Source organism: Heloderma suspectum, chromosome 5 (assembly GCF_057233095.1).
Source record: "Heloderma suspectum isolate Gila_16-S chromosome 5, 16-S_ref, whole genome shotgun sequence".
NCBI classification, from domain to species: domain Eukaryota; kingdom Metazoa; phylum Chordata; class Lepidosauria; order Squamata; family Helodermatidae; genus Heloderma; species Heloderma suspectum.
Window position 1 is genome coordinate 116,200,488 of NC_139462.1, and position 25,396 is coordinate 116,225,883.

General features: G+C 42.6%; 1 protein-coding gene and 1 pseudogene across 1 annotated transcript in view; both read right to left on the reverse strand.

Moving 5' to 3' along the window:
• Window positions 1-20,937, reverse strand: part of CLRN2 (clarin 2) — a 58,683-nt gene extending 37,746 nt beyond the window's left edge. The window contains exon 1 of the mRNA XM_084860347.1: window positions 20,887-20,937. The gene's annotated coding sequence lies outside the window, so the exon portion shown is untranslated. The remainder of the gene's footprint in view (window positions 1-20,886) is intronic.
• On the reverse strand, window positions 953-25,396 carry LOC146344294 (52 kDa repressor of the inhibitor of the protein kinase-like; annotated as a pseudogene).

Below are 25,396 nucleotides of genomic sequence, written 5' to 3' on the forward strand. Positions count from 1 at the left end.
TTATTCTCCTGCCACAATTTATACAGGAAAATACTACGTTTTTATTGTCCTTACAACTCTTCTGCACCTGATCCATGGACATCCACTGGAATTTTTCCAGGGGGTGGGGGTGGGAAGTATATTGCTATTAATATAACATATACAAATTATAGAAATAGATATCTAAACATATACAATTAACATTTAATCATTTAAAAATGATTACCTTCTTCATGATGTTTCCTTATTCAAAATGTTGAAATTGCTCTTAAAAACTTTGTGTCATCCAACATTAAGGGGGAGTTTTATACATGAAGCATGCCAATAAACCAAAAGGTATAAGCTTATAGAGCAACAGCTGAATGTTGCTCTACAAAGAGATTTAACGTTCTTCATCAGTTCCATCATGATAAGGAATGGGGGGGAAACTGTAAAGAATTGTATCAAGAGTAGAAACACAACGTTTATGAGCAGAAGCTGAGAAAAATGAGCTAATTAGGTATTATTAAATAGAAACTGTAAATGTCTGTGGTCCTGTCCAAATTTGTCAATCACATGGCACAGCGTGATCTCGAGGCTCCAATTCTCCTTTTGTTTATTGCCTAAGGAAAAAACTACTTCCACCCTTCGTTATAGAGATCCTGTGGGTTAAAATGGGGGCTGGTTTCCCTCTCTGTGTTCTCCCCACCCTTTCCCAGCACAAGCATATGTGTGTCTACTCAGGAGTAACTCTTATTGTGCTCAATGAGGCTTGCTCCTGAAATGCAGGTGCATCTGGACTTTCAGGGGAAAGGAGAAAGGGGGGAGAGGGGGGGAAACCTCTTATTGGTTGAGCAGCCCCTGCCAGTCAGATGACACTCACTCCAACCCCCACGCCCACCAGGAAGTATGTTCTGTGAAGTGATTTTTACTCCTGCAGAGAACCTGCTCATGGAGCCCTGCATGGACCAAAGTGCAGCAAAGCTGATTCCTTTTAAAAAATCCAGTACTCCTCCATTAGCTTCTCCTTCTGTTGTTGTGGGAACACAGCCCAGGTTTTTACCCTTCTCATTGTGCTAAATAACATTTTGACTGTGCAAGTTGTTATAGGCAATATTAAAGCAATAAGAATTGCTTACTGAATGGAAGGAAAGAAATTAGTGTGCTTTAGTAAATCCAGAAGTCCATTTTCAGATCTCCCATGATCTTGTTTCTCTTTCTTTGACCACATCTAAAACCAAGTGAATGCTTCAGCTTCCAAATTTTTGATTTCATAAACTTCATTGATTTTTTTCAATCCTGTTTTTGAAAGCCTCACGTCTAATTTGTGTCATTAGTACTGGGTGAAGTGAGAAGAAACTGAAAATATGCTTGCTTTCTGCAGCAAATTGACTTTCCAGTGATAAGATTATTGAGTCCAAGTATGGCACATAGATTGATCACCGAAAATATTCCTCTACGGTTGTTGAGCCACCAAAACTGGAGTGGAATTTCTGCCATCTACACTGTCTGGGAACAGTCAAATCAATATTCATCTTTTCTGCTAGTTCTTGAACTACATCAAAAATTTCCTTGAAATGCTTTTTTGCATTTTCTCAATGCCCATGGAACACACTTAAAAGGTCCTGGGCACGACTGTATACTTTCATAATATTGAGCTCAATAGCTTGGAGAGCTTGTGTCACAGATTATAACCTTGCAGAATAGGTGGAAATTATAATAGGATAGAAGAGAAAAGTTCCCAAGCTTGCAGCTTTTTGCAATTGATGTGCATCCTGGCATGTTTTACTGGAAGCTGTAGTGGCCAGTAAGCTTAACTGTTCAAAAAATCTTTTCAAAGTTGGTGGAAAAGATTCTGATACTTTTGCATTTTGCAGTCCATTGCATATCACATAGTAATAGCCCAGCTGGAATAAGGTACCTTCTCTTTGTACTCTCATGGAAAGAGTGATGACAGCTTTAACTGTACCAATTGAATTCCATATCTCAGATACAGTTCTCAAGTCATTAACAACTAGATTGAGTTTATGTGCAGCACAGTGGACAAAAGCAGCTTTGAGATAGCTACTCTTTTTTTTTTAGCTTGCACACCTCTCCTGCCATTGTAGAGCAACCATCATATCTTTGACGATGTAGTTTTTCTAGATTTAAGCCACATTTTGTACACTCATTAATAATTGTATTGGCAATTGAGGTAGCATCTAATTAATTTAGCATTGCAAAACCAACTCCTCTCATATCAACAAAACAAACACCAAGTGACAATTGCTCCTTTCCAGATATGTCAGCACTTTCATCAACAATGATTGAAAATCCAGTTGAAATGTTGGCTGAAGAAACAATGTCTTCTCTTATGGTATCTCCACACAGTTTAATCAGTTCATTTTCCACATGGACAAATGTATAGTGAGCAATAACTGGAGAATTTTCCAAATGTTTCTGTAGTGTCTCATCTCCTGCTTCAATGCAAAACTCAAAGAGGTTTTGTATATTTCCACTTGTGCTTCTTTTCCCACATAATGCATGTCATGTGTGCCACAGAAAATAATAGTTGACAAGACTGGATATAATTTCTTCCTATTTTCCTCTACTAGACACTTCACAGCACTGTCAATTTGATACACTGATGGCCAAAAAGTTTGATGCATCTACTTGCACGTGCCTGTGCCAAGTATTTGAAATGTTTTCTTGCAGTTTCATTAAAATCATTGCACCTTGTGCAAGGTGCAATGATGAAGGCTCCCTGTACCCCACGATGAACAGGCTGTGGAAAAATAGTGCAATATTTACAAAATGCACCTTTCAGGGATGTGGAGTAAGCAAACCAAGGTGAATATTGGGTTAACCATACATGACGGAAACAACGTGGTTCCTCTGCATCCTTCTTGAAATCATAATTTGCTGCAGGTACATAAGTATTTGTAAGTAGTTCATGTTTCAGATCATCTGTTCATTTTACCAATGAATTCACATGCAATCCAATATCATTAGACTTAACATCATCATCCCCCTGACTAGATTGACTACATTCAGCTGTTGCTGTTGAAACTGAACTGGAGCTGGCATCACTTTCAGCCTGATTATGGGGGTGTTTCCACCAGCGATTTACTCCAAGCTGGCTGTGAGTTGTCGTTGTTAGGGATACATGATGTCGTAGCCATCCAGCAGCCACCCCGGAGCTTATCAGGGAAAAACCGATTTCCTGCGACTGCTTAAAGTCTGATTCTTTTCCTCAAGTCAGGTTCTCCCTGGTATAGTTGTTATATGCCCCAACGCCCACATTTACCTTGGGTATGGTAGCCCTGCCCAAGGGTGTGCCTTTCACCATGACCCCAGTCAAGGAGTGTTTCCTCTCACTGTGCTGTAAGAGGCTTGCCCTCTCAATGACCACAGAAATTACAGAGAAGCCCCCCAATTGACACAGCACATATCAAAGTCCAATTCCTTAAATGCGATTAAGCGCGATCTCAAGGCTCGGATTCATTGCCTTAGGAAGTAACTACTTCACAGCTTCCGTATAGAGATCCTGTGCGTTAAAATGGGGGCTGGTTTCCATCTCTTTCCCAAACAAACCCATTAGTGTATCCTCAGAAGTAACTCCCATTGCAGTCAATGAGGCTTGCCTTTTAATGTCCACATCAGAATTTACAGAGATCAAATGTAAATTTGCCCCCTCAATTGAAATAGCAAATTTTAAAGCCTAATTCCTTAAGTGCAATTAAGCGCGATCTCAGCTCCAATTCATCGCCTTAGGAAGTAAGTACATCACAGCTTCCTTATAGACATCCTACAGGCTACAATGGAGGCTGGTTTCTGTCTTTGTGTTTACTGCTGTCTTTCCCACAACAAGCCCATTACTGTCTCATCAGAAGTAACTCCCATTGTGGTCTATGAGGTCCTCTGGGTTAAAATGGGGGCTTGTTTCCATCTTTGCGTTCTCCCCCCTCTTTCCCAGCACAAGCATATATGTGTCTACTCAGAAGTAACTTCCATTGTGCTCAATGAGGCTTGCTCCTGAAATGCAGGTGCATCTGGACCTTCAGGGGAAAGGAGAAAGAGGGGAGAGGGGAGAAGCCTCTCTTATTGGTTGAGCAGCTCCTGCCAGTCAGATGGAGTTCACTCAGCCTCCACCCCCACCAGGAAGGCTGTTCTGTGAAATGATTTTTACTGCTGTGGAGAATCTGCTTGTGGAGCCCTGCTTACAGCAAAGCCGATTCCCTTTTTAAAAATAATCCAGTACTCTTCCATTAGCTTCTCCTTCTGTTGCCATGGAAACATGGTCTTCACTGACTACAGATAGCTGTTGCGGTTGGAACTGAACTGGAGCTGGTAATTTGGCCCTTATTTCTTATTCATTTCAATGATGTTTCTATTTCATCTAATTTGTGCTTAGTTAAGAAGTTCCTGATATCCATGTCTAAAAAATCTTTCTGCCTCTGTTTGTTCTAAAATACTCTTTCTGCTTCAGACCTGCAATATTAACGATGGATGAATAAGCATGGATGAAATTTGGAATGCCCATCCTTGTAATGTGACAGTTAGCCATCTCTCCCTTTCCCTTACATTCTCTTTCAGCACCACCGTTTTTGGGCAAAAGCATAGGATTTTAAAATGCTGTCACATGCCAACATATAGCCTAATCATATGCATGTTTACTGGGGGGTGAGGTGTGTTAAGCCATGAAAATCCAGTGTAACTGAGGAACACATCATCCCTTGTGATGGAATTTCACACTTACTGGGAAGAAAGTCCCAACTAATTATGTCTGAGCAGACATACATGGGATCAAGCTTAAGGAGCATTCCTCTGCACAACTACTTGGCAATAAATGTGAATTTAAAAAAAAAATGGGGCAAAAAAGGCACACGTATCTTATTTATTTATTTATTTATTCATTCATTCATTCATTCATTTCATTTCATTTCATTTCTATACCGCCCAATAGCCAAAGCTCTCTGGGCGATTCACAAAAATTAAAACTCTCAAAAATTAGGGATGGCGGAGAATTCCGCCACAGATTTCAATGAGGCCAAATGCACTGGCATTCAGCCCCCCGAAATCCATGGCGGAACGGCCTGCCCCCCCCGTGGATTCCCCCCGGGACGAGGCTTACCTGGGGCGGATGTTTTGGACGGCGGCAGCGGCGGGTCTGGTGGCGACCAGCTGCCACGGCCACCATTTGCCGTGGCAGCTGGTGGCCAGCTGCCACGGCCACCATTTGCATCTGGGTCTTTGCTGTAATAGGCTACGTAAGTATTTACAAAGCCTATCTTGGCAAGCCAAGCAAAAAAGAAACAAACAACGGCATATGCAAATGGCGGCGGCTACGACGGCCGCCATTTGCATTCCCTATTTTTCGCCGTTTTAGTCTACATAAATATTTACGTAGGCTATTACGGCGAAAAAAAGGGGAACGCAAATAGCATAGTGGGCGTTATTTGCGATCCTTTTTTCCCCGCCATTTTAGCCTACGTAAATATTTACGTAAGCTATTACGGTGAAAAAAAAGGAATGCAAATCGCGCCCACTATGCTATTTGCGTTCCCCTTTTTTTCGCCGTAATAGCCTACATAAATATTTACGTAAGCTAAAACGGCGAAAAATAGGGAACGTAAATGGCGGCCCCCATAGCCGCCACCATTTGCGTACGCTGGTGTTTGTTTTTTGCCCAGCCGTGATAGGCTACATAAGTATTTACGTAGCCTATCACAGCTGGGCAAAAAAAAGCAAACAGCTTACGCAAATGGCGGTGGCTACGGGGGCCGCCATTTGCATTCCCTATTTTTCACCGTTTTAGCTTATGTAAATATTTATGCAGGCTATTACGGCAAAAAAAAGGGGAACATAAATAACATAGTGGGCGCGATTTGCGTTCCTTTTTTTTCACCGTAATAGCTTACGTAATATGCAGCCCAATTAGGACTGAATATCCTCAGTAAGTGTGGAATGTTGAGTGTCAGCTGGAAAAGAAAGAGGAAAAAAGGAAACTGGGGAAGGGGAGTAGAATCTGTCTGAACATCTAGCAAGTTACGTTACCCTGGAGGGCATGGCTGACTGGATGGAACCCTGAGCAGAAGAACTTCTGTTTAGGAGGTGAGATGGCTACATTGCAACATCAAAGTTAACAGGCACAGATGAGTTAGTTTAACTGACTGTGGTTCATGGTTCAGCTGTGTTGCGAGACCTGTTGGGGTTGCATTCCTCACAAAGGCCAAGGTTTGTAATATGGAGTTGCTATTAATTGTAGGCCAATCTTTGGAGGCCTAAGTAGCATCAGTGGCGTGAAGCACCTTTCCCAGCTACAGCTTCTCTGGACAGAGATAGCTTGGTCACAGTTATTCATGCTCTGGAAAATTCCATTTGTATCCCTGAAATACCTTGTACATAGGGGTAGTGGTTCCCTTGAAGACAATTGAGAAAATATAGTTAGTACAAAATATGACAGCCAGATTACTACCTGGGGGCCTGCCTACATGGGAGGTTTTCTCCAATGCTGCTGTGGTGTAAAGTCGTTAGGGCCACATGACATCATGGCCACTCTGCAGCCACCCCAGACTTTACCTATGGGGAAGCTGCATTTTTGCAGAGTACTTTTACTCCGTTGTTTTTCTTTAATTTGGCTCCCCTGCAGTTCAGCTGCTGAGTGCCCATCCCTCTGCTTTAAATTCTGTATGATCGGGGTGTTCCTAGGGGTGTGTCTTTCACCTGGCCATGCCCTCGATAACCTAAGTAACTAGAGTAACTCACCTGCTTTTCCACACATCAAAGCCATAGAGTGCTCTTTCGAGGCGTCAGAATCGCCCTGCGCTTCCATTTCATCAGTGGGAGCAATTAGCCTCCATGATTATGTACTTCTCTGAGGTTTACGTTACTTAGCTTCTGTGAGGTTGTGTGAAGTTGCTTTTCTGATGTCTCATAACTTCGCTTCTCTGTGATGCTTGCAGTCAGGGCTTAAGGGCATAAGCCTTTATGTGAATAAGGGCTTTATTGCTGTAGCGATCTAGCAAGGTCTCGGGAATGGTTGCTGAGAAGCCTGTCATTGCAAGCAGTGCCCAAGACGTGCCTAAGGAAGGAGAACGGGGGGTTGGAAGCTACAACTCCGCAATAGTTTACTGGAATGGGGTAAAATGGCGGGGGGGCTGCTTTCAGAGGGAGCCTTCAGATGCTGCACTGGATAATGGGGGGGGGGGCTTGCTTCTTCAGGGAGATCTGTGCACATTGGGAAAAATGGGGTGGGAGCAATAATTCCATGACAGTTTGCTAAAATGGGGCAAAATTGGGATGGTAGGCTGCTCTCATAGGGAGATTTCAGATGCTGTACTGGATAATTGGGTTGTTTCTAGAGAATTGTGAATTAATTCTAATTGTGAATTAGTTACTCTCTATTCATGATAATGTGGTAGCAGTGGTGAGCCTGGATATGGACCAAGAAACAAGCCCCTCTCATTGGTTGAGCAGCCCCTCAACCAATTAGACAAATTCTAGACAATTTATTAGACAGATTCATGGAGAAGAAGGCTATCAGTGGCTACTAGCATTGATGGCCATGTGCTGCCTCCAGTATCAGAAGCAGTGTGCCTATCTACACCAGTTGCTGGGGAACATGGGAGGGAGGGTGCTGTTGCACTTGTGTCCTGCTTGTGGTTTCTTGGTTGACAGCTTGGCCACTGTGTGAACAGAATGCTGGACTAGATGGACCTAGATGGACCTAGATGGTCTGATCCAGCATGGCTCTTCTTATGTTCTTAATTGTGGTGCCCCAAGCTTGGAACACATTCTCCAGGGAAGTTTGCCAGGTCCTGAGCTTGATATCTTTTTGGCACCCAACGAAGGCCTTTTAATTTGCTCAGACCATTTAAATGGTTGAGTTCTATGAAGGGTTTTGATCTGGCTTCTATTCTCAGTTGCTCCTATTCCGTTTTATTTTTTTATGTGATTGATTACATGTGTTGTTGTTTTGTTATTTTAAATGTATGTTAGCTACTCTGAGAGATTATGGTCTGTTTATTGAACTGCAAAGCTGCATCAACTGCAAGCAAAATTACATTTACCAAAGCTGAGCCAAACACTACATGTACTGTTCTGATTTTCATTTTTTGCTGACATCAACAAATCTCTCCCTCTTCCAGCAGTCTTTTTCACACTCCTCTCAAAATCCTGTTGCTAAATCTCACAGCACGACAACCCTCGAGTGGGGGTTGCATATTCAAAATGGCATATGATGCAGCCTCATCATGGGTTAAATAAATTGATTAATTAAAATGGCAGCTGCATACGATGCAGCCATATTCAACCAATGGGTTGAATAAATTAAATAACCCACAGTGGGCTGTTATGTCATGCAAACAGCCCCACTTTCTGTGAAACAAGTATATATACAATCACCTCTAGTTTGACTTTCCTCAATGCTTAGGTAAGATCTTCCTTATGTTAGACATTTGGTTTTGTTCACTTTTCCCACTCACCCACACATGTGAACCATACAAAATAGTAATTTGTCTATTCTCTAATAGACAATATTATGGTTGTCTAAGTAATTCCCCCCCCACACACACACACTTTTAATATTATCTTTGTGTGGAGCAACCACACATCTGGGTATGGACTGAGTTCCTATGTTAAATTCTGCAATGTAAAATTAATCTTGGATGGCAACTCGGTTTACAGATGTGTTTCTGGAGATTAGGAAGACTTCCTATTAGCATATAAACCATATGACAGGAGTGATTACCCTCTTGACTTCTTAAACTTCCCCAGATGTGATATATCGAATACTGGCTATACGCCTACAGGATTGCAGCATACAGAATAATGATGCATTTCTTTAAAAGAGAGTTTGCAACATAGGTACACAACAGAACATAGGTACTCAACAGTAAAACTATAGAAGTACTGTCTCCTTGCCCACGCACTGACAGGCACTCAGGCCAAAGGTGGGCAAGTATCTTGGGGCCAACGGTCAAGCAGTTGCCAAGCTGGTCAAAGAATCATAGGACCGGTTCGCACAATCACCACAGGCCACTGTGGCGTATATAAGCCACAGTGGGTTGCAGCAGGTGTCAGAGGCCGTTTTGAATATTCAGCCCCTGGCAAGCAGTTGCCATGGTTTGTTGTGTTGTCCAAACCTGGGCCGCAGGGGTTGTTTGAGGTTTAAACAACCCTCAGATAACCCTACAACATACCATGAGTTATTTGAGGACAATTTAACCCTCAAACAATCCCTGCCGCCTGGGTTCAGATGACAGAATAAACCATGGTGACCCCGCACTGAGGGTTGAATATTCAAAATGGCCACCAGTATGTGCTGCAACCCACCATGGCTTAAACCACAGTGGGCTGTGGTGATCGTACAAACCAGGTAATAATCTACTGGTCTGCCTTAGGAAAAATTGTCCAGACTAAGTAAAGTGAGTGCAGCAGATCTGAGAGCTTTGTTTCACACAGTAGCACAGATGGGCGGTCTGGTGTCACCTGCTTTCCCCAGCCAGGAGATTTCTGGACTGTATTCCAGATGGAATGATCGCCTGCCCCCTCCTTCAGCTATCAGCTTTGGTAGCACAAAGGAAGAGGAAATCAATTCTAGCCTCACTGCACCTGACATCTACATACAACTACCTCTTGGGCTGGACTTGCCCAAGGATAACGGTAGATGGATCATAACTATCCTTCCACATTTGGCAGTATTCTCACAAGGGACCATATGGATCTAGGACCTAGGTATAGCTTGCCAAGTGTGGCCTGTACAACACCTAGGGCATTGTTGACACTATATAAATGTTGAATAGTCACACCCAGATTAGATTATTACTGCTTGACTGTCAGCCCCAAGGTACTTGCCCACTTTTGACGCGAGTCTTCAAAACCAGCACTTGGGTCGCCCTGATTCGTCAAGGAGCAAGGTTCTGTCTCCAAACTGTAGGCCTGAAGCAAGTGAAAGCATTACAGAATGACTAGCCAGGATTCTTACAATGGTTTCAGTTATGTTGGGTAGTATCCTATTGTGTCGATGTGTTTGTAGGACCCACCACTTGTGCAATGGGGCTTTTGCGGTTCTAAAAATAACCCAAAATGAGCAGAAATGCTTGTTTCTGGAATGGGGCAGGTCAGTGGAGCTCATGAAGGGAGCATCACTGACCTGTCCCAGTGCAGAAACAAGCATTTCCACTCATTTCTGGGGTTATTTTTAGATGCACAAAAGCCCCATTGTGCAAGCCGTGAGTTCTGCAAGCACAATGGAAGCAGTGCAGGTACAGCAGCCCTGCTGGATACTGCCCATTAGTTTAAAAAGCATTTTAATTCTGTGTTTCCATTCATTCTGTTGTTGAGTTGTTGTTCTTATGGTATTTTGTTACTCTTGTTTTTGTTGCTATTTTGTTTTTTTTCTTTAGATCCTCTTTAGATCCTCTTCGCTTTCTGCCATTAGGGTGGTATCGTCTGCATATCGGAGGTTGTTGATAATTCTCCCAGCAATCTTAATTCCGACCTGTGATTCATCCAACCCGGCGTTTCTCATGATGTACTCTGCATATAAGTTAAATAAGCAGGGTGACAAGATGCAGCCTTGTCGTATTCCTTTTCCAATTTTGAACCAATCGGTTGTTCCATGTCTAGTTCTTACTGTTGCTTCTTGACCCTCGTACAGGTTTCTCAGGAGACAGCTAAGGTGGTCTGGTACTCCCATCACTTTAAGAATTTGCCACAGTTCGTTGTGATCCACACAATCAAAGGCTTTAGTGTAGTCAATGAAGCAGAAATAGACGTTTTTCTGGAATTCTCTTGCTTTCTCCATGATCCAGTGAATGTTGGCAATGTGATCTCTAGTTCCTCTGCTTCTTCGAAACCCAGCTTGTACTTCCGGTAGTTCTCAGTTCGCATACTGCTGAAGCCTAGCTTGTAGGATTTTGAGCATCACTTTGCTGGCATGTGAAATGAGCGCAATTGTGTGGTAGTTTGAACACTCTTTGGCATTGCCCTTCTTTGGAATTGAAATGTAAACTAACCTTTTCCAGTCTTGCGGCCATTGTTGAGTGTTCCAAATTTGTTGGCATATTGAATGCAGCACTTTAACAGCATCATCTTTTAGGATTTTAAATAGCTCAGCTGGAATACTGTCATCCCCACTAGCTTTGTTGTTACTAATGCTTCCTAAGGCCCACTTCACTCTCTAGGATGTCCGGCTCAAGTTCAGTGACCGCACTATCATGGCTATCAGGGACATTCAGATCTTTCTTGTATAGTTCTTCTGTGTATTCTTGCCACCTCTTCTTAATCTCATCTGCTTCTGTTAGGTCCCTGCCTTCTTTGTCCTTTATCATGCCCGTCTTTGCACAAAACATTCCCTTGAGATCTCCAATTTTCTTGAAGAGATCTCTAGTCTTTCCCATTCTGTTGTTTTCCTCGATTTATTTGCATTGTTAATTTAAGAAGGCCTTCTTGTCTCTCCTTGCTATTCTCTGGAACTCTGCATTCAGTTGGACATATCTTCCCCTTTCTCCCTTGCTTTTCGCTTCCCTTCTTTCGTGAGCTACTTGTAAAGCCTCATCAGACAGCCACTTGGCTTTCTTGCATTTCTTTTTCTTTGGGATGGATTGAGTTGCTGCCTCCTGAACAATGTTACGGACCTCTGTCCATAGTTCCTCAGGCACTCTGTCTCTCAGGTCTAATCCCTGAAATCTATTCCTCACCTCCACTGTATATTCATCAGGGATATGATTTAGGTCATACCTGAATGGTTTCGTGGTTTTCCCTACGTTCTTCAATTTCAGCCGAAATTTTGCAAGAAGCAGCTCATGATCTGAGCCACAGTCAGCTCCAGGTCTTGTTTTTACTGACTGTATAGAGCTTCTCCATCTTTGGCTGCAAATGACATAATCAATCTGATTTCGATATTGACCATCTGGTGATCTCCATGTGTAGAGTCGTCTCTTGTGCTGTTGGAAAAGAGTGTTTGCTATGATCAGCGTGTTCTCTTGGCAAAACTCTATTAGCTTTTGTCCTGCTTCATTTTGTACACCAAGGCCATGCCTGCCTGTTATCCCTGTGATTTCTTGACTTCCTACTTTAGCATTCCAATCCCCTATGATGAAGAGGATATCTTTTTTTGGTGTTAGTTCTAGAAAGTGTTGTAGGTCTTCATAGAACCGATCAACCTCAGCTTCTTCGGCATCAGTGGTTGGGGCATAGACTTGAATTAGTGTGATGTTGAATGGTTTGCCTTGGATTCATGCTGAGATCATTCTATCATTTTTAAGATTGTACCCCAGTACTGCTTTTCCCACCCTTTTGTTGACTATGAGTGCTACTCCATTTCTTCTAAGGGATTCTTGCCCACAGTAGTAGATATGATGGTCACCTGAATTAAATTCACCCATGCCTGTCCATTTGAGTTCGCTGATTCCCAAGATGTCAAAGTTCAATCTTGCCATCTCATGTTTGACCACCTCCAGCTTACCTTGATTCATTGATCTTACATTCCAGGTTCCTAAACAATATTGTTCTTTACAGCATCAGATTTTCTTTTCACCACCAGACACATCCACAGCTGAGTGTCCTTTCGGCTTTGGCCCAGCCACTTCACTCTTTCTGGCGCTACTTGGAAATTCCCTCTGCTCTTCCCCAGTAGTATATTGGACACCTTCCGACCTGAGGGGCTCATCGTCCGGCGTCATATCTTTTAGCCTTGTGATACGTTCCATGGGGTTTTCTTGGCAAGAATACTGGAGTGGGTTGCCATTTCCTTCTCCAGTGGACCACATTTTGTCAGAACTCTCTGCCATGACCTGTCCATCTTGGGTGGCCCTGCACGGCATAGCTTATGGCTTCACTGAGTTACGCAAGCCCCTTCGCCACAACAAGGCAGTGATCCATGAAGGGGATTTAACATAATTATAAGTTGTTAAATGGTCAGATAAAAATACAGAGTCACATTCCAAAATGGAGACATATTTCTGGAGTGTATTCATTGGCCAAATATTGAGAATTCAAATTTTGAACCCTTTTGTCTCAGATTCAGTGCACTCATTCCCAATGGACGCTCTTCCCTGCATTTTGCTCTGCACCAGTCCTGCACTCCAACAGCGTTCCTTGAAGTGAGGTAAGGGAAAGTTGGCTGCTAGTGTCTCCCCCCACCCCCACCTCCATCTTCCACCCAAATAAGGACTGCAAATCTTCACCTCATAAGGCCTGCAAGATTTGTTTGGCCCACAAATTCGCAGCACCTTGATCAAGAAAGGCAGGAGATGTGATTTGGACATAACACTAACCCATGATCTATTTAAACCATGGTTAATCTGGCAGATTATTGAACATGGTTTGGTTACTCAGTTCCTGGGTTGTTTGTTTCCCTGTAACAACAACTCATGGTTTAAATAACATGGTTCACAATTCAATAAGAAACCACGGGTTCTCTTCATGGGTTGTTTGTGGTTAACAACCCATAGTTAACCTATAGTTCCATATCCTCACATAGTGACAACCCATAATTCAACAAACCATGGTTAAGTAAACCATGGTTTGTCATTGGGCACATTCACATGATCATGGGGGGAGGGTGGGTAGCAGAACCACACTGTGGGGATGGGTAAGGGAACCTCAACATCTGTGTCCCACGTACGACCATGGAACCACACAGGGCAGCATGATTCCCTTACCCATTCTCACTCCATGGTTCCCTCTTCCTCCTCCTGCCATTGCGGCTGCGTATCCCAGCAGCCACCATGGCGGGAACAGGGTCGTGCTGGCTGCTCCAGCCTCCACTATGCGACCATGACCATAGTGTTCAGCTGTGTAGGCTAGAGTGTCACTGGAAATTCTGGATGCTCTAGGGGGCCATCTTTATGGTTGCTCAGATTTATCCACGGAACAGCCAGAATTATCTATGGAATGCCTGACAGATGATACAGTAAGCCACCCAGGGACCCCATACCCACTGTACAGAGGGTGGGTAACTTGCTGATCATTGAAGGGGTAAAACACCCCCCACATGACACACTTACCTATTGTGGGTTGCTCCCAAACATGACCCACGATGGGTTTAGCATGTTGTCTGAACCCAGCCACTATGTTACTGACCGGGATGCTCCCAGGTCAATGGGAGCACTCAGCTCAATAACAGTAGTTGGGGGAACAGGGCCCCCATCCTTCTCCCACTTACAAGACCCCAACCTGCTCACCTTAAAGGCCTGACAGGATTTGGGGGCCTTCCAGGTGTCATCAGAGCTATCAAAAAGGCTGAAAAAAGAGTGAAAAACCAGCTAAATAGCTCTAGCAGCAGATGAAAACAAAGAACAGTGTTTACATAATACTGTCAGCACATGGAGGGCATTTTCAGTTTCCGCAGTTATTGGGCAAGCTTAGTACATTTTCTTGAAAACTTTAACAGCTACAGCAGCAACTCTAATTCCTCTACTTATTGTGTATGCAATTATGGGACTGACACCAACATTTAAGAATGTTGCCTCACTCTACCTAATGGTAGGGCTGGCCCTGAAAAAAATACACGTTTGTTGAGTCCCTAGTGGGCACCATTGGAGAGAGATGGAGGACACAGTAGGATTCCTTGATGTTGCTCACAGCACAGCTCAGAGGCACAAGGGAATCTAAGAACAAGAAGCATCAGGGTTCCTTCCCTGAGAGTTGAAAGACTATACAAAGGAGGGTGGAATGCCAGGAAGCAATATGGATATACAGACGTTCCCTACCACATCTGAACTGAACACCTGAATGGGGAAGTGGGACATACCTGCCAGCTCTCCCCCTGATGTTAGCCCACCCACTGTCCAAACCCTGGCATCCCCATGTTCAGAGCTGGCCTATTCACACATAATTCTAATACATTTATTTAAATCATGGTTTGTTGCCCTACCCAGGCTTTGTTTGGCAGATGATCCAACGAACCATGGTTTGTTTTCTCAGTCCTTGGGTTCCTTGTTTCCCTCCTTCTTTGCTTGCTCCCTCCCTGTATCAAGAGCCCATGAACAACCCACAATTCTGGGTTCATGCGTAAAGCGAACCATGGTTTAAACAATCCACAGCTCACAACCCAACAACAAACTGTAGGTTTTTTTCATGGTCTGTTCGTGGTTAACAAACCATAGTTAACCCATAATTCTGGGTTCGCACACAATGACAAAACAGTGCAACAAACCATGGTTAATTAAACTATGGCTATGCTGGCTAAAGCTGATAGATGTTGCAGTCCAACAAACTGTGGAGTGCAACATATCCACCAGCCCTGACTTAAGGGTTGGTGTATTGCTAAGTTTTTGTACCAAATAAGATACCACACAAAAAAAGACAACAGTTGAATTTATTTTATATGTTTTTGACAATTATTTCACCATATTAATTTTAAAAAGTTAAGCAGAGGCTGGTTTTCCCACTCATCAACTGCCACCTTGAAACATTGTCCAGCTGATTTCAAAATAGATTTTTCCATAGGTTCTATGTAATAGTTAAATTTTACCACTGGGAGTCGCTAGTGATCTAGAAGAAGGAAAAGGCTTACCAAAACAGCAGAGAGGCATTCTGTTATACCAAATTGCCCCCGCTTTTTTGCCGTAAAAATTTAATTGAAGTGTTTCTTGTATGATTAGCAAACAGATAAGCAGTTCTTCAACCTCCTTAGGATTCTCATTGTTGTAGATGTGCCCTGCACTAGCAACATGTTTTTATTTAATATTATTACTTCTTTTAATTATTTGCTACTCTACTCCTGCGGCTCCAGAACTTAAATAAGGACAATGACTTGGGTTTCTATAAATGTGATAATTTATTAAAGCAGAAATTTAAACACTAAAAACACTAGCAATTTATTTACAATTGTCAAATAGTTCTGATTTTTAGGCATCATGAAGCCTAAACGCCTCCCTGCTAAATATTAATGATCGATATTAAAAATAATCTTTAGGCACATAAACTGGATAGTTAACTTAATGCCCTCTCTATAGCATCAGAGGAGCTAATTCAGGTATGTGATACTTGGTGACTGCAACATCGACTGGTTGTTAACCAATTAACTCAAAGGGTGTGTAATTACAGTGGTCAAGTTGCTGTGGAACCACAGTCACCCCATTTTGGTCAAAAGTACAATATTGGGTAAGGAAAGAAGGGAGGGAACTTGGGTAAAAACAAAGAGAGGAGACCTTGAAGGTGCACTGAGAGTGATTTATTGGTCCAATCGTGCTGCTGCTTCTTCAGGGGCGACTGGTTTAATCCAAAGGATAGCTAAAACTGATAGTTAATACAGAAGCCTGGTTTAGCTGTCCTTTGAATGGATGAAACCAAGTTGCTGCTGAAGAAGCATTGCAAGACTTGAATGCATTAGACCAATAACCCATTCTCAGTGCACTCTTGAGCTCTCTTCTCTCCAAATATACAATCTTCCCTGCAGGCTTGAGCTTGGGAGAGACGGTTCCTGCTTGTTTCAAGCCGAAGCACCAATTGTCCAGCCCTTGTAAAATCACTTCTTTCTCCCTTCCCAAAGTAGTTTTTCGAGTTTTTTAAAATGATTGTTTCGGTTTAAAGGTAAGATATATTTAACTGGATAATCTCACAAGAGCTGGGCAAAAATAAAAAGGGTGACAGCCTGCCTGAAGCATGGGTGGAGGAGCAAAGAAGAAGAAAAGATTAGCATAGGATTTGGAGGCAAATAAGGGTAAAATCCAACATAAGTCCTACTTAGAGTAGACCCATTGAAATGAATGGGGCTTAAGTTAGTAATGACTACCTGAATCCCATTCATTTCAATGGGTCTTCTCTAAGTAGGACTTATGTTGGACTTTACCCTCTGTGTGCCTGAAGAGCGAAAGCAATGGGAAGCCAAGGTCAACTGGCAGCGGAAGAAAACGCACTGACTCTGGTATCTATGTCTCTAAGTACCAGAAAACTTTTGTATCACCAGTGTCACCTAAAACCCAATACTTTTCAACTGAGTCAGTTCATACATGCACCTGCCTGTAATCAAGTGATGAGAAATCAAGGGGGAATGCATGCAGGTGTGAGCAATTTCTCAGTCACTGCGCTGTTTTTGTATATTCATCTGGCACTGAGCATGAGCGAGCTCATCTAGTCCCTTAGCACTGACCTCTGTGGAGCAGGAGATGTAAGGAGAGCTGAGGGAACCTAAAGTGAATCTTTGATGGGGATTTGGAGGACTGGCAAAATAGGTGAATGAATTAATTGAGGAGAGCCAGTGATGCAAATGCCAAACTCAGGGATGTACACATGCCCAAATGTTTCACTGAGACTGTGGTATGCCTACATGTGCGCATTGGGTTGTGTGCTGAAAATTTTAGAAGCACAGATTTCCAGGTGACCTTAACTCTGAATTTCTACTAGTGTCCATAAATTTACTAATTTATGTATTATTCATTGACTTACATTTTGTGGATTCATTTGCAAGGCTGTTATAAGGCAGGATAAACATCTACTAGCCCACAAATCATTACTGTACTTCCTGCTCACATGTACCTATATTAATCATTTGAAGCATAAAAAAGAAGACACAACAGAATCAACTTCTGTAAAGATTCTCTGCCTGGTTGCCTGTAGGCAGTTCTTACTTACTACAGGTGATTAGTGATTTGCAAAGCTGCCTTATCTTATAGTTAGGCTTTTGTGTAGTTTGTACAAATATTTACAATTTTATGTTTTGAAATAAGGGAAATATGTATGATGGTTTGGAGAAATGTAGTTGCTGCATGTGTTTGTTTTTGCTAAAACTAACCAAACGTGCAGGCCAATCTGTGCATGTTTATTCAGAAGTAAACTTAATGGCACTTACTCCAAAGTAAGCATAGATAGGATTGCTGTCATAATCTATTTTTGGATTCAAATCTATTTCATTCAGTTTTGGCTACATTAGGGAATTGATACTCACCTCTGAATTGCTTAAGGATTATGGAGGAAATCTTTAGGATTTAGAATCCAAATCTTATGTTTACTGTCCTTTTCTAATGGTAGGCAAATATAAGAACCTTTGTGGGACGTACATTTCTCTGCTAAATAGATGAACTCTGGCCTTTTGGTGAGAACAAACCCAGCCTTCTTGCTGCCAAGCTTTAAAACCATCACCTTGTATGCATTTCTTGGCTCTTGGGATTCTGCAGAGGTTAAGAAAAATACTTCCCATGAAAAAAAGATTTCTGATTCCTGCCAGAAACATTCAGAATATAAAATCTTTTTTTTCTTTTTACTAACCCTTTATAATTATAAGTGTAATTGACATCTAAATTAAACATGCCAAGGGGCAAGGGAATTCACACCTTAAATATGGAGTGAGTTGTATTCCTATTTCATCTCCTATAATGGAAGCAATATTTGTGTGATGCATTTTCTCTTGCCTACAATATTTTTGGTGCAATACTTTTTACTTTAAGAGAGCACTGCTCTCAATAAAGTGGTCCAAAATTGGAGGGCTGTGTTTTTTCCTATGCTCTTGCCAACAGGGTGGAAGTCAAGAGTGAGGCAGGAGGAAAATATTTTGATAGGGTCTTGCGGGTGTCTAAATGTTTCCTGGGAAGGGGGCATGGTCAGGAACTTGGAGAGCTCAGGATCCCTCAGATCCTCAGCCATTCCCTTCTCACCCACTGGCATGCCCCTGAAATGCCAATTTCCCACCTCCTACAAGGTTGTAGTTCTGACCTTGTAGACTTGAGGGAGCCACCGTAGAAACATATGCAGCCTCCAATGTTAGGAAAACCCTTCCAAGGTTGGAGCTCAGTCTGTGGCTTTAGAGGGGTTTCCCTACACAATCCTGTGGGCCCTGGGACACTGCCTAGGGACTATAGGAATGCTCCCCTAACTGCATGTAGTTATTTATAAAATTTATAAGTGGCTCTTATCCACAAAGGATCCCAGTGTGGTGTACATAACATTATAAAAGAACAAATACCATGTAATAATACAATTATAAACTAAGAGGAATAAAAATTATTCAACCAACAATCAAACAAAAATTTTAAAATAAAAGACATTTTAAATTTAAAATGCCTGGGCAAAAAGAAACATTTTGATTTGGTGCTTAAAAGAAAGCAAAGATTACACCAATTATACCTCCTTCACGAGGGCATTTCTAAGTCAAGCACCACCATGGACATGGGTGACTGGGTGGGGCATTGCCCCCACCCCCAGAATCCTAAATGTATTTATTTATTTTAATGTACGTGGACATCCAGCTAGTCAACAAGAGGTTTAAAGTGATCTCTTGAGACAACTCCTACTGAGAGTGGCTGCCAGTCTCGGACTTTCTGCACTTTTCTGGAGGAGAACCTTCCGGAGCCAACAGGCAGCTCAGATGACAGCTGCTTGTTCTGATCTAATGATGCTGCTTCTGCAAATGTTACAAGATCTGCAAACCCGAGAAATGCAACAATACTATAAACAAAGGAGTTGTGGTGCCTTTTTAGTTTAGGGATGCTGCTAAACAATCTCAATCACAGGAGAAAAGCTCAGTACGAAAAAGCCCTGTAAATGTTACTGTGGTACTGGTGACACTATGAAGAGCAAGATCATGCAACCTACAGTATAAAATGGCTGATATTATACAGCTTCTGTTTATTTTCCTCTATAGCCTTTGCAGATGACTTATTAAGGGTGCAGTCCTAACAATTGCGCCCTCACTGCTCGAAAGCCCTGAACTTGGGGGCTTCAAAGATTCCTATGTTCTGCCAGGCTGAAGCCAGCAAGGCAGGAGGAGTAGCGGAGGTGATCTTTGCCTCCCCACTGTCTTGTTCTTTGATTTTTCACTAGATGGGCTTTTCAGATCGCCTAGTGAGGGCACTTCAGTGGGAGAGGGAAGGAGGCTGGAGGAGTCTCAGGATAAATTGTATCTGAGACTCTATGGTCGCCTCCCCACCCCACCCACCGGAACACCGCCCTTTCCCTGTTTCTGGTAGAGTTTCTGACTTTGGAGAGACAGTCAGCGCTATTCTCTCCAGGCCGGCTGCAAGAGGGTGGGGAGGGAGGACAGATCCCCCACTCCCCCTTCCAAGGTCAGAGCACTGTCTCTGACCTTGGAGGGGGGAATCTGAACTATCCTATGGTCCCTGGGACACTTGCCCAGGGACCATAGGATTGCTCTCTAAGTTGTTCAATTGGCACCTTTTTCCTCTTCATGACAGAAATGAGGTTAGAAGTATCTTCATGTGAACCACTGTCCCATCCCCTTTTTGAGTTCTCTCTTGCAGCTTCATTGAGAACTTTATACTTGGTACAAACTTTGGAAATGAATGTGCCCTGTACCCCTTGTATGACTGGCTGGGGAAATAAAATGCAATAAAAACATACAACTCCTTTTAAAATGGCAGAGTATGCTAACCAAGGAGAATATTTAGAAAGCCATGCATGGTGAAATGCTCTTGGACCCAGACTATCAAGTCTGAAGTCATAACTTTCTGTAGGGGCCCAGCATTGTGCAAGCAGCTCAAATTTTAGCACATTTGATAGACAATTTGCTTTTGATATATAGTTCCCTAAATCCAGCTTTTCCTGTCATTCAAGTTGTACAGTACTGGTAGCCACCTTTTTTCAGTTGGGATGTTCTCATGCTCTGTCCCTGCCTGTCCCTGGATGTCTCTTTTGCGGCAGACACGTTGGGTGATACTTGCATGATGTTTGATGAAATAGTATCTTCAGTATGTGTCTGGGGCTCATTAGGAGCCTTCTGCTCTTTGAAGTAGTTGCAGATATCCATAGCTAAAGAAATAGAAACAGCACTACTTCTTTGCTTTGTCTTTCTAGCAACCTTATGCAGAAAACCCTTGTGCATTTCTTTCACCCTTCAACCAATCAGAACTAGGGATGTCAGAGAATTCTGCCACGGATCTCGGTGAGGCCGAATGCCAGTGCATTCGGCCCCCCGAAATCTGTGGCGGAACGAAGCCCCCCGCACCCCCACCCCACGAAAGGTGCACGAAATGGAGCACTTACCTGCTGCCGTCCGCTCTGACTTGCAAATTGTTGTCACCACTGCCCCTCTTCCTCATGCTGGCTGCAAAGGTCTGGTGCAGGGGAAAAGAGCATCGGCAGACACTCCCCAGCCTCTCGCCCTGGCCTCCAGCGGGGGGGGGGAGGGGAGAGGATAGGTGCCTCCTTCTTCCCTCCACCCCCACCAGCTACAGCGGCGGCAGCAAGGGACAAGCTCTCACCGGGCTTCGAGCCCCAACAGGATGCTCGCACCATCCCTGCACACACACACACACACACACACACACACAGGGATAGAGGAAGAGAGGGACAGTGGGCGGGGAATCAGCAGAAACAGGGAGAGTTTCTGATCCTCCAATGAGAGCCACCGTCTTTAAGAGCAGGAAAACAGCACAGCTCTCGAGTGTGAACTGAGCTCGCACATTCGACCAAGAACCCCAACAGGGGAAATGGGTGAGTGTGGATAATTACGTTTTAATGCGAGTGCGTTTAACCCAACAGGACCCCGACTTCCTTGCGATGGCGGGCGCAATGTAGATCCTCTCTAGATCTCAGTAAGCTAGTTGGACAAGGACATGGTTGTTCAACCATGGCAGGAAAAGAAAGTGAGGTTCAAGCACAAATCAGGGCAACCTTGGTCCACAGCTCATCCTATAGTCTTAATCTCACTGTAACTGATCTGAACAGTGTAAGTGATATTCGTAATACAGTTGGCACAATTAAAGCCATCATTTTTTTTTTCTGTGAGAGCATTGAAGGATGATATCTAATATGCAACATACCAATGCTATGTGAAACATGGTGGTCTCAAAAATACAAGAGTATCTGTGTGTTTGCAGAGAATCACCCAAGTATTGTCTCACAATTCAAACAATTAGCAGGATCAAGCAACACCGAGACAAGACAGCTTTTGTACCAGTGTTGGGTGCACCACGATCATCAACTTTTATTGTTTGTCTTGTGATTGTAAGCAAATATTCTTCGATGCCAGAGCCAGTCTCCGCAATCTGTGAAGTTAGATGTATATGTGTTTTCATTTCTATTACAACAGTTGTTGGGAATAATGGAAACACAGGAAAGTTAGTAGGGAGACCTTTAGTACAATTAACAGAGCAGTGCAAGAAACTGGCAGAAGAAGTGGATGTAAAACTTAAAGCACCTAGACAAACCATACAAAAGAAAAACTGTGTCAACCATCCCAACCAATCCACTGAAGAGTTCTACCAGCAGGCCATCTATATTCCCTACCTGATTTCATTTATTACCTCACCAAGGACTTGTTTCAGTGATGAGAACCAACCTGCTTACGCTTTGCTAAAACTACATCCATCTCAGATACTACACTGAAGAATATGACTTTCATGCCCATGTCATTTCCATTCAGGAACTTTAAAAATTTGAAAACTTTGAGAATTAATCTGTTACTTGGTATGAATTGCGGGCAAAAAGACATCCCAAAGAAATACATCCATTGTTCTGTGATATGCAACATGACCCTTCCTGGACCACACCAAACTGTTCCCTGCTATTAAAATGGCCATCCTTACACACTTTCCCTCCCAATTACAAATGTACAATTGAATGATCCTTTAGCACTTTACAGAGGGTGAAGACATGGCTAGGTTTGACAATGGGTGATGATCGATTGCCTGGCTTGTATTTGTTGAGAGTCCTTAGAGAAAAGTTGCAGACCTATCTCAAGGAGAAATTCATAAAAGAAGTTATTGACCATTTTTGCCAAGACTCTCCAGTTTTCATTTAAAGAATGATCCACTTTGTATTATATTTTCCATTATGTTATGGACAGACAAGCATTAACAAAAAAAAGTCTGACCAGTTTCAGGCCATATGCCTGGCATTTAACGTAGCCAAGGCAGATTCTGTGTAAAAGGTGTGAAATTTAGCCTTAGGGGTTTTTAAATTTGGTTTATGGTCCTACAGTATTGCTGTTCAATGGACAAATTGAAGCTGTATGTAATTCTAATACCTTACTCTGTAATTGTTAAATGGACAAATGAAGCATTTTGTTAGAAGTTAATTCTGATATCTATAATCCCATACAATACAGTAAATCACCAGCAGGCACAATCCACCATTGTTTCTCATTGCTTCTCTTTAGCACCATGTAATTTGCATGGGGTTCAAGTCACATAAAGGCTGCAAATAGTCAAGTCAACAACATGTAGTTACAAGTCATAGACCTTCCCCCCACCCTCTAGAATTATTTCTGTGGATACTTATGACCATGGAGTAGGCCCTCTCTTCTGTAAAGGCTTTTAGCTAAAATACCCCTATACTGTTCATACTCCACAATGCAACCCTTTGTCCATTTTTTCACTTGCACTGAATTCTTGGCTAGTTTTGCTGTATTTATAGACTTCACTGTAGTAATTGGTTCTTTCTAACATTCCTGCTTTTCAACATGTTGACAAGAAGGAGTCTATAACTATGTCTGTTAATCAATTTTTACATAACTAAACACATGCCTTTTAACATATGAATTTATTGTTTAGCTAAATTTACATATTACTATAAACCCCATATATGCCTACCTATTTGAGATATTGAATCTGATGTAAAAGAACTTACAATTTAACAAAGGTTACCACAGTTAGAAAAAAGCCATCTTTTTCATTCTGTTGCAGTAACACATTGGAAACAAAATAACTCCCCAAATCCATACATGTATCATAACTATGAGCCCTACTGAGTAACACTTTCCTCATCAATGAAAATTACCTCCCACAGATAGACTTCAACTTTAGTTGATTAAGGGCACAATCCTATCCAGAGGCCTGTCAGCCGCCCAACTCAGAGGCTGATGGGACATCCTATGCAAGGTGGGAGGAGCGTGGAGGTAATCGTCGCCTCCACAGTCCTTTCTCCCTGCACTTTTGCTAGATGGGTGATTTTGCCCATCTAGCTGGGGTTCTGTGGAGCAGAAGGAGGGGGGCTGGGGAAGCTAAAGGGTTCTTCATAAGCCGGCCACCCCATTCTCCTCCCCTCCCACAGAACTGCCTCCTTTCCTCCTCTCTAAGCTTGCTCGTAGAGGCAGCCACCGTGTTTCTCTCCACGCCAGCTGTGAGAGGGAGGGAGCAGGGAGCTCAGACTTCTGGGTCCGAAGTCAGAGCACTGTCTCCGGCCTCACATCCAGGAATCCAAAGTATCTTGTGGTCCACCCAGACTCTATCTAGGGGCCATAGGATTGCTCTCTAATCTACTGATTGCTTTACACCTGTAATGAGAATACCGATTAAACACAGGCGGAATTCAGCACCGCCACCCCAACCTCCTTAGTTATTATATTGAAATCTCAGCATTTGACCTTTTACCTACATTAGGTTAGCAGAAAATATTTAGAAATTTAGCTTTCAGTTAATTTTTTTTACCATATATATGTGTGTGCGTGTGCGTGTGTGTGCACGTGCGCGCACACACACACACACACACATAACCAGATGTTGGAGACTGCCAGGTAGCAGAACATGTTCTGTATGCAAAGGCCTGCACCTTTTGAAAAAGCCTGGACAGAAGTAGTTTATTCCCTTCCATGCTGAAAGAAATTCTTTTTAAATCCATACTTTCTCTGTTAGAGGCATACTTGAAAACAATAAAATTTGTACTTTTTAATTGTAACTGTTTCCAAAGGCTGGAAGAGAAACACAATAGAATTATGATTCAGGGACTCCATTTCCTATCCATCTGCCCTGTGGGACTCTTCCCTTTTCCCAGCAGTTCGGCCTCTGGGGTTGGAGAAGCAAATGGAAATTCAGTGACCTGAATGGAAGAAGGCTTTGGCTCAGAGAAGTCTGTTGCTCTCTTGAACTCTTAGAGTTTTAAATGCCTGGATTGGTAGAAATTTGAAACTATGATCACAGGTAGGCTTGCTACTCTATGTAAAACCACCACAGCCTGGAGGCGAAATAGGGTGAGACAGCCCCTCTGCTAAACTGCCAATGTGAGGGCAGATTAAGGATCACATCAGACAATTTTAAAAGCATTAACTTCTGCTTTCCTAGTTTGTATGGATCTTCCTCATTGTCATCCTAATAAATCACTTATTTGCATTTTAAATAACTCCTGGCTCCATTATTGTTGCAGGAATATTGCAGCTGCGTGCTAGTGTTTCTGAAGGGGGAGAGTCTAAATTACTAGGTTAAAATATTCAGGCAATGCAATACAAAGTTTGGGCAGATTGACTAGGACCTAACAATTCTGCCTTCTGATTTACATGCTTCATTCCATGACCAAATGCATATGTGTGAGGCTGACCTGTGGCTTGTCACTTCTTGGTTCATTTTTTGTTGACTGATCTGCTGCTCAATATATGTTTTGATTATGTTTTTTCATTTCCTGAACTTCTTGTAAACTGACTAGGTTGGCTTCAAAAAGGCAGCATAGAAATACAATGAATGAATGAATAAAATCAGTTCCTGGTGGCCAGGAGAAAACTGTTACGCACCACAGGCGACCAATCAAGTAGCTCTTTGCAATTCTGTAATAATGGACTCAT